Below are 9,247 nucleotides of genomic sequence, written 5' to 3' on the forward strand. Positions count from 1 at the left end.
CAAAAGAACATACCGGGGGGAAAGATACCGCGCACTCCAGCTCGCAAGCAAAGGATGAGACATTCGCACAGTGTAGCCCATGTGATGATGGGAAAACTGAACATAAACTCTCATTTAAACAATGATCCAGTAAATCTGATCACTCACACAGCTAGATTTAATTGATAGCAGATTCATTCCAAGCTAATGGCATCTTACACATTTTCTATTGCTTTTTCTATTATTCAATAACTGAGTCAGAGGTAATGCATTTTCTTTACATTGTGTCACAGTCTCTTTTCTTCTTCTCTAACAAAAGCAAAGCGTCGCATTTAAAGTCGGACAAAGAAAAATAAGCACAACGTGTGACGAGGCTGTCGGTCACCGTCGTGCCGTGCAGGGGATGGATAAATTAGGTCCATCAGTTTACAAATTCATTTCCCAAAATTAGATCCGGAAAAGGCCTAATAATGAGCAAAGGTCAGAGACACTAACTTCATAAAACTTCGAGGTCATTCACGCAGCCTTCCATTTATCACCACAGCGGAATAAATCATAATTGCTGTTCCATCTAAACGTTCAGCATCGCACCCCGTGGGCTCGTAGTGGTGAAAGAAAAAAAAAAATGAAAAAATCTAATCTCACATATTCAATGACAGAAATTCAAACAAATGTGATAAAAATCTTGTCGTTTGAGATTTCTGTCTAATGTGTGTAATCTAGCGAGTGATGTTTTGTGGTCAGAGTGATCTCCTCTTGAGTTCACATCCCGCATTTGATTCAATGCTTTCAATTGTGTGTGTGTGTGCGCGTGTGTGTGTGTGTGCGTGTGTGCTGGCGTGCACGCGCGCGCGCGAGAGAGAGTGCTTGTCATATTAGCCTCGTGCTGCAACTGCAAGCCCAGCTCGCCAACATCTTCCCCCTCTCTGGCTTGAACTCTGGAGATCAAGGTCATGGAGCTACAAGGCTCAACCCAGACTAACGCCTGTGTGTTACAGCCCCTTCGACACCTTCCTCATCCCCCGCGGGACACACACACACTCACACACACACACACACAGAGACACACAGTGGAGTACATGCACGCTGTCGCCTTGCCCTGTTGCCCGTGTGAAGAAGAGAGAGCAGATTAGAAGCAGAATGGAAGTGAAGAAATGACACAGCCAGTATCCACAGCCTGTACCCAGTAGGTAAGGGGTGGGGGTGGGGGGGCTTTCACAATGACTGCACATATCAATTAATGGCTGGCTGATGAGCAGAGCTGGCCTGATCTGGCCTGCCCACCACCGCCCTGATCCCAGCGGACTGGGAGCCCTGGCCTCACAGCCTGTACAGCTGGAGCCCTCTCCCCTATAATTACATGAGAAGGGGATCAACAGTGAGGCTGTCTATCTGACCGTGGACCGCACTACGTCGCAGATGCATATATCACGACTATGGTACAGGAATCGCTTAAATTATGTGCTGTCCCATTGATTATACACACGTATTTTCCTGGGCCGCTCCATTATGTAATTTGTGCGACCACTTCACTGTGGGTCTGTGTGTTTTCGCGATGGCACTGCGACGTCTGCCTCCTTTATGCGCATTTGTTAAACAAGTGCGTGATTTTTCATCCTGTTTTGTTTTTTTTTCCCTTCCTTTTATCCTCTCCCCCTTTTTAAGAAAAACCTGATTGTGTACATGTCAACGTGCGAATAATTCACAGCGAGTCGGACTGACAACGCGGCGGCTTCAGTCGAGTGGGTCTACTCCACGGTGAACCGAGTGGCTGACTGACTGACTGACAGCCTGGTGAAAAGAGGACTGATTTGATGCCATCCTTTGCATGCCATGCTCTTTCTCTCTCTGTCTCCCCCCCACCCCCACCCTCCCTCTCTCATCACTGCCTTCTCCCCTCGTTTTCAGCTCAGAGATGTGTATCACCACAGTCAGTCACGGCCTGCAGCCCCCTTAGCAACGCTGACACGGGCACAGGTGGGAAGGCAACTAATGCGAGATCAACAGCAACTGCCACAGAGAGGGATCCGGAGCCACGTCGGTGAGAAAGTACAGCACGGGGGGGAGAAGCGTCTGAATACCTGCGCTGAGCGTGTGTGTGCTTCTTCTTCTTTTTTTCTTCTTTTTTTTTTTTTGTGCCGCAATAAATCTCACGCCGACTTCAAAATAAAACAGCCCATCCATAAACATTGTGAATTTATCTATTCGACTTGCCATGAAGTGAAGATAAATAATGCCTGCATATTTTATTAGAATAATTATTTTAATGACAGCACTTAATTAGATAATTCATTAGTGGGGTTGTAATGTGGTGTTCAAAAATGTATCCCGACTTGCAGATAAATACAAATACATCCAAAGTGGGCCTAAAGAATATAAGGTAAATGTGCTGAACAATCCATCGAGGCCCTGACACCAGAATTCACCGGATAAATTCCTCTGACAGGCCAGCGAGCAAAGCAGGGCCTTTTTTTTCCCTAAACACAGTGTTTCTCTTACCAAATATTTTCACCCGAGAGAGGATGACAACATTTCAACTTGTAGCAGCGCAGAGAGGTGCAGGAGCAGGGCAGGCAGGTCTGCGAGGCAGCCTGAACTGTCAGGGGAGCGGGGACAGTCATCCAGTCGCTATTTCATCTCCAATAAGGGAATGCAAGGAGTTGACAAAAAAAAGGGTTTACGCCCAGACACTATTTCAGACATAATATCCGCCCTGTGCATACCATTAAACAATGACAGCATCTCAACTCGCACAGTACATCTATTTATCCCTTCTCCTCGCACAATGAATCTGAGGAAGAGGCAACATTCTTTTTTTTTTCCCCCCTTCTTGTTGTTGGCTCAAGACAACTTCAGGGAAGGTTAGAGAAACAGTGGGAAACAACGTGGCAGACATTGTAGGGTATTTTAAGAAGGGTGACATGTGTCTTCACAGCCATTGTGCAGCGCTGGTAAGCAGCTGGAAGTGGCTGGATCACCCAGGTCAGATCACTCAGGGGTCAGCTCGACTTCCAAGAAAAAAAAAAAAGGGTCCTCCCCAGCTCGAGACGCACGGTGAGACAGAGGCTTTAAACGGGATTACAAGCCTCGTCCCCGTCACGTATTACTGATAATTCAATACTGCCCCATCGTTTAGGCACAAATTCTGACATCGCTTCCCTCTCGGCGTGGGAATTGTGCAACCGGGGTTTATATTGTTTTAACGCACGGAACGCGCTCAACCTGCTGGATCATAAAAATGAACTGTCTGGTGTAAATTTAAAGAAGAAAACGCCAAAAGTCCCGAAAGCACGAGTGCGCTGGCATGTCACACACCCGACCTCTTCCATCCCCTGGAAGAAGAAGAAAAAAAATACCACTGGCTTATGGACTCCGTCATTTTATATTTCCCACTGTAACGGATGTCTATCAGCCTCCTGTAGCCTTTTTATCGACTCGCCCCGAACTTTATCCCCCCTCTGTCAAAAGAAGAACTCACATCCGCACCCACAACCACCAACCAACCACCCCCCGAGCAAAGGTGGCATCTGTTCCCCCCCCTCCAAAAAAAAAAAGCCAAATTTCCCACCGCTGCTCGTCTGTGTCTCGACGCATGATATTTACCCCTCTCGTCTGAATGCCATCGTAACGTCTCCTCAAAGCACAGTGCAGGGGCTGCTTATTCATAAGAGAGGTCGATCACTGCACAAAATGGCAGGTCTCACCGGCTCTTCTTCCATCTCACAAGTTTTGGGGGTTTTTTTGACACATGGTGGCAAACGGCACCGGTAAACTTGACTCGCCTCCCCGCACTCTTTCAGCACGAGTGCGGAAGAAAGTTTTCCGTGGACACTTTTGACGGGAACACGGCTGGACTTTTCCTCCAAAGTCTCGCACTGTATCGCTGATCTGCATGCAGCAATAATGCAAAGCCGTGCGCCCCGAACGTCCCTGTTTTTTTTTTTACGCATTTAGTGTAGAGCCAAACATGCAGCGGCAAAACAAAACTTATCAATCATTTTCTGCTGGAATAAAAAAAAAATAGTTTTTTTCTTTTTTTTTTTTTTTTTCGGGTCGCGTTGAGTTTGCAAGGTGTCGAGCATCGCAGCCCGTGTCTTGTGTCTTGGTCCCAGCTGCTATTTTGTCGCCGTTTTGGTTTTTTTTTTCTTTTTTTTTTTTACGATCGTCACTCGCTACGGATAATTGCACTGTTATTTTCTAATCATGATTGGGGAGACATCAGGGGCCCCCGCTGCGATGCACCCGCACAAACAACCCCAATCCTCCACAAAACTGACTTCCCAGCGAGTAATACACTCCAAGCCCCCCCTCCCCACCCCCAGTAAAAAAAACCCACTCGTGTACTATAAGCGCCACACTTCTTCTTACCTTTTAAATTTGGCGAAGCGCCGGCTAACTCCTGCGCGTAAACGATGCGTTGTGAGAGATAGTGTTCATTGAATAATGAGGCATGTCCATATGATGTGACCGGATCATATTCTTGTCGGATGACGGGGGTGTTGAAAAGTGCGCTTCGGACCTGTTAAAGACTGTCCACTCCTCGATCCTGTCCCTACAACTGCTCCCTGCCGCGCATCCCGAGTTTGAAATGAAAAATACGGCTTTCTGACTTGTCTCCCCCTTCTCGCTTCCCTGTCGCTCCCCTTCTAAAGGTAAACGTTTGCATTGATGCCGATCGCCAGGCATCAGCATATTCCCTTCATCTTTCAGCTTGGACTCCCCCTATCTGGTAGGTGAAATGCATTGTACCGTTAAAAAAAAAAGGCACTCCATTGTAGAAAAGCAAAGCGGAGTGGCTGGATACAGTTCGAGTCTAGCGGTATTCGTCGTTGACGGGATAAAAAAAAAAAAAAAAAAAATCAGCTGGTGTGCCCAGCGGTGTACTGAACCTCGTTTAAAAGAAATAACCCCCCCATCGTTACATTTCCCCTGGTGCCGTGGCCAGGGCGAAAGAAAAAAAGCCGATTCCCAGCCACCTTACTTTTGTTTCTGACCTTGAACTGCCCACAAACACTCTTTTATTTTACAAATCGTGCCCCCCTGTACAGAGGCATTCTCACAGAGGCAGCCTCGCCGCTTAGAGCACCGCGCGTTAAACACTGGCTCGCTGGAAGAAGAGGAAGAAGAAGAAGAAAAAGATACCCCAGGTCACAAAATTCATTCCCCAAAAAAGTAGAAGTGCTTACCTTTCAAGTGAACTGTTTCGAGTCTCTTTCCTCCTGCTCTTCGCCTTAAACAACAACAACAAAAAAACTCCAGGATAAATGAGTGTTGCCTCTTGTGCGTCCTGAGCGTCAGTCACCGCTTAAGAGAAGTAATGAGTGATAAAAATGACGCTCATCTATCTGCACTGTAACCTTGTGGCGTATTTAATGTAAATAAGCCCCGTTGTGTTGCCAATCCCCATGCATACAAACGCAGAACCGCTCCTCAGGGACTCGCTTTTGCCCTGTTTTTTTCCCCCTCCTCTATGTATGTATTCTCACTGCCTGGGAGCGCAAAAAAGGGTATGAAGATAATTATTTGGAAAAATATGATATATCAGTGATGCGACCGGTCCAGTTTGTGAATGAATGCATTTCCACACACCTCTCTTAAGATTTTTTTTAAGCGCTCATTCTCCCTGCTAAAGAAGCAGACTTTTTTTTTTTTTTTTTTTTTTTTTTTAGGGTGATTCTTTGTTTTTTTCCTTTTTCCAATATTTCCAACAGGAGCTCTAAACTTTAAGTTGGCACAACTTTTTACGACGCGGAGTGAAAAAAAAACACACGACCAGAAAAGACGTCCCGCATAGGCCGAAGCGTTTCACGCAACTAAAAAACCTTCCTTGTGGGATGGTTTTGATATATTATGCTTCTATAGGGGGGTGGAAGAGACTGAATAATGCAATTATAGATTCAGTGTCCCAGCGTTGACAAAAGACAGGGCTTCAATAGAGGCTTTGTTATAGGATTATATAATGATTATGGGGTAATTATGGGAACGGTTTGGTAATAATAAAAAAAAAAAGTATCAAGTGCTCTCTTGCACGGACAGCTTGTTTTCTATAATGTAAGTGCATGAGTAGAGGAGTGCGATAAGACGGACAGACAGACAGACAGATAGACAGACGGTGCTGCTGACAGCTAGTGGCAGGATGACGGCAGACAGCCCCGATTATTCAAAATGTCGAACCGAGAGACACATTAATGCCACTGACTGAGATGCTATCGAATGTCCTCAGAACCGGACATGGGCCCACAATGGAATATCTCGGGGTCATATTCATAGCAGCCCTGTGCGTAACCCCCCCGTTCCCACCCACCCATCCGCCCTCGTCACCCCCCCTACCCCCCTCCTCCTCCTCCTCCTCCTCCTCCTCGCCGCTTGTGCCATGCTGTATGTGTCAGAGAGAGAGAGCGAGGGGCAGATACACACATGTAAATGGTCACTCTGACAGACAAGCACATGACTCTCCATCTGTGGGTGAAAATAATCCGCACCTTAGAGCTTATTAGAATTATTATTATTATTATTATGATGATTTGACTCACATTCAGGAATGCATCGCAGTCTGTTTGTCACAATTTATGATTTAAAAAAAAACCTCCCTCTTTTGCACATGTAAACACAATCATTATAAGTCGTATGAAGGTACAAGGTGGCTTGATATTAACTGTCTTCTTTTTTTGCTTTCCCCTCTGTTGAAACTTAAATTAAAATTTGAGCTTTACTTTAAAGATATTTTCACAGTGCTGAGTCAGTTTGTGTGTGTGTGTGTGTGTGTGTGTGTGTGTGTGTGTGTGTGCGCGTGTGTGTTCTGTGAGACATTAATAGATAGCCTTAATATCTGCTTTCTTCCCCTTCCCAGACAAAACACATTTCCCTCTTTAAAAGATACCCCACATTCATTATGCACTATGAAAATCTGATTCTCATGCTGCTCCTTTAAATGGTTATATGGAATTCGGTTTGATGTGTATGAAATTCTTCTTTATTCTTCCCTTCTTTTATTTTTTGAGCATTTTCCAGAATAATAATACAAAAAAGTTTTCTTACCCTAAAGAAATTAGCATAACCATTCCCCATCAATAATATGGCTATCTCTATGGGAGTGATAGCAGCAAGCAGTAGGGGTGTTCCTTTTGCTGATTCTCCATGGATCAACAGCGCGTCATCAGCTCCTTTTGAACTTGTTATAGCAAGTCAAGTGATTCTTTATCGGCTGACAGCCCTGACAATGCATCTGGGATGGGAAAGCAGGTCAAAAGGAAGTTGCCATATGGACTTAAGCATGCAAATTTCTAACAATACATAGCATTGAGGGTTGCACGCTCACATACACACCGCTATATATGTGTAAGTAGGCACGCAGAATTGTTTTTCCCGCAGTTCTGTACAGGCTAACATGGATCTAAGTGGCTTGAATCACTCGTCTGCAGAGTGAGCAGAATGAAAATAATTTAAGCTACATAAGGCGATAAAAGACAAATGCATTTTATGACAATATGATTAATTTTCACAATAATAGTGGCTCCTTTTGTCCTCTTATGAACATTGACAATGGACTTGGCCACCAAAGAGAATGCAAACAATTTTCAGCATCAATTTTGTACAAAAAAGTTGAGTTTATTTGTGTTTGAAGGAAAGTGTGCAGCTTTATCTGCCATTTAACATGTTAATAGAAGTCCATAGAGTTCTGAGATTAAAAGTTAAATCCTAAAGTCCTTCAGTTGTTCAACATGAGACCAGATTCAAGAAAGCACTGTATTTCATTTTTGATTTTGTAGAGTACTGTATATGAGTGATGGACATTGTTAAGACCAACAGGAGTGGTCTGACAGGGGGACTGCAACAGGTGCAGCAGCATCACACATTTGTTTTGTTGGTACACTTTGACTTCTTCATTTGCAGAAGGACTATAAACTATGATGACCAGTGTGTTCCTCTCATTGATTGGACTTCAGTGAATACATTAATACACATTTTAACGTTGTTCAACTTTTGGCCTATTTAATGTTGCAAAAAAAACAAAGAAAAAAACAGGACCTGCAGTGTCCGTAACGTCAGTCACGAGGATAAATTCTGATACATTCACATTTGTACGTGCCATTTTGGCATGGCTACACAATGTGTTATAACACAGTGGTTTTTGTACCCAAACCTAACCAGACCATAAGCGGAGCATCCTGACAAGAGACAAATTTGAAAATTGCTCCCGAAAAAAACACAAAGTTGCAACATAAAGTGTGGTTTTCCAGAAACACACCCTGCCAACATCTATTCTGGCGACAGAGCTGGTGACCCACATTTCAACCTACCGATTGTCTTGCTGTGCTTTACAGCACGCTATCAAATTTCATTCAAAACGGATGGAAATTGGTCAGCAGGCGGGGAAGTCAATATATCACAGAGAGAGAAATTTGGGGCTGTACTGTGGATCTGTTCAAGTGCACGGCCTGTGTTTGTGTGTGTGTTTGTGCTGAACGGATAGGAGGCAGAGGGAGTGTTGGCCGGCAGTCCTGGGAGGGTCATCACTGCCTTATTACTGCCATGTTAGTGACTAGCAGCTGAAGATGGCTCTGCTCCTTGCCCCTCTGCTTGGGAGTCATCCAAGACAGCGTGCTCCAAAAACAGACCGGCCACTGTTCACTTCTCAGATAGATTAAGATGTTATTCCACTGCTCTGGCCATCTCTATCTGACTCTCAGTCTCTCTTCCCCCGTTTAACAGGCCCACATTTACAACATGCCAGCCTGTTCCTCAGCGTCTCCAGAGGCCTTACTGCTAATTTCAACTATTAGCGAGTAGACACAACAGTCTAAGAGCATGGGCGCAACATGAGCAGGGTTTTCATGCTGTTGTCTGTATCAGTTTAGAGGGAGCTACCAAATTATATAGTTGGGGGGGGGGGGGGGGGGGGGGGGGGGGGGGGAATGTGCATATGGCAAGTGTAGTTTGTGTCTGCGTGTTTGTGTTTGATGACTGCATGCATCTTTTAAAGCCAGATATTGTGCCCTGTTTATATTCAAATGCAAACACAGCCGAGTCTTTGGCTTCCCCCCCGAGGAAAAGAAATACTTTTCTTTACTTCAAATTGAGTTTCTCAAAGTCTAATTTGTAGCAACCCTTTGATGAACAAATGTTTTCAGACTATCCTTCTTTAATGAAAAGGGAGTGAGTGCAATTTTAAACAATCTGAGGCCCCGAACCCTCTGTGGCTATAAACTATAAAAATTAAACTTTAGAATTTGTATCAATTACACTTTCAAGTTCTGACATGGCCTTA

At 44.7% G+C, this 9,247-nt stretch overlaps 1 protein-coding gene across 14 annotated transcripts in view; it reads right to left on the bottom strand.

Moving 5' to 3' along the window:
* znf536 (zinc finger protein 536) overlaps positions 1–6,009 on the bottom strand; it is a 243,317-nt gene extending 237,308 nt beyond the window's left edge. For 8 of the 14 annotated variants that reach the window (XM_030413878.1, XM_030413875.1, XM_030413868.1 and 5 more), the window contains exon 1: positions 5,166–6,009. The gene's annotated coding sequence lies outside the window, so the exon portion shown is untranslated. Of the gene's footprint in view, positions 1–3,582; positions 3,620–4,347; positions 5,077–5,165 lie in introns of those variants that run through there. The other 6 variants (XM_030413880.1, XM_030413870.1, XM_030413877.1 and 3 more) reach the window with 3 other exon arrangements.
* Positions 6,010–9,247: the final 3,238 nt, after the last annotated feature.

Source organism: Sparus aurata, chromosome 4, assembly GCF_900880675.1.
Source record: "Sparus aurata chromosome 4, fSpaAur1.1, whole genome shotgun sequence".
NCBI classification, from domain to species: domain Eukaryota; kingdom Metazoa; phylum Chordata; class Actinopteri; order Spariformes; family Sparidae; genus Sparus; species Sparus aurata.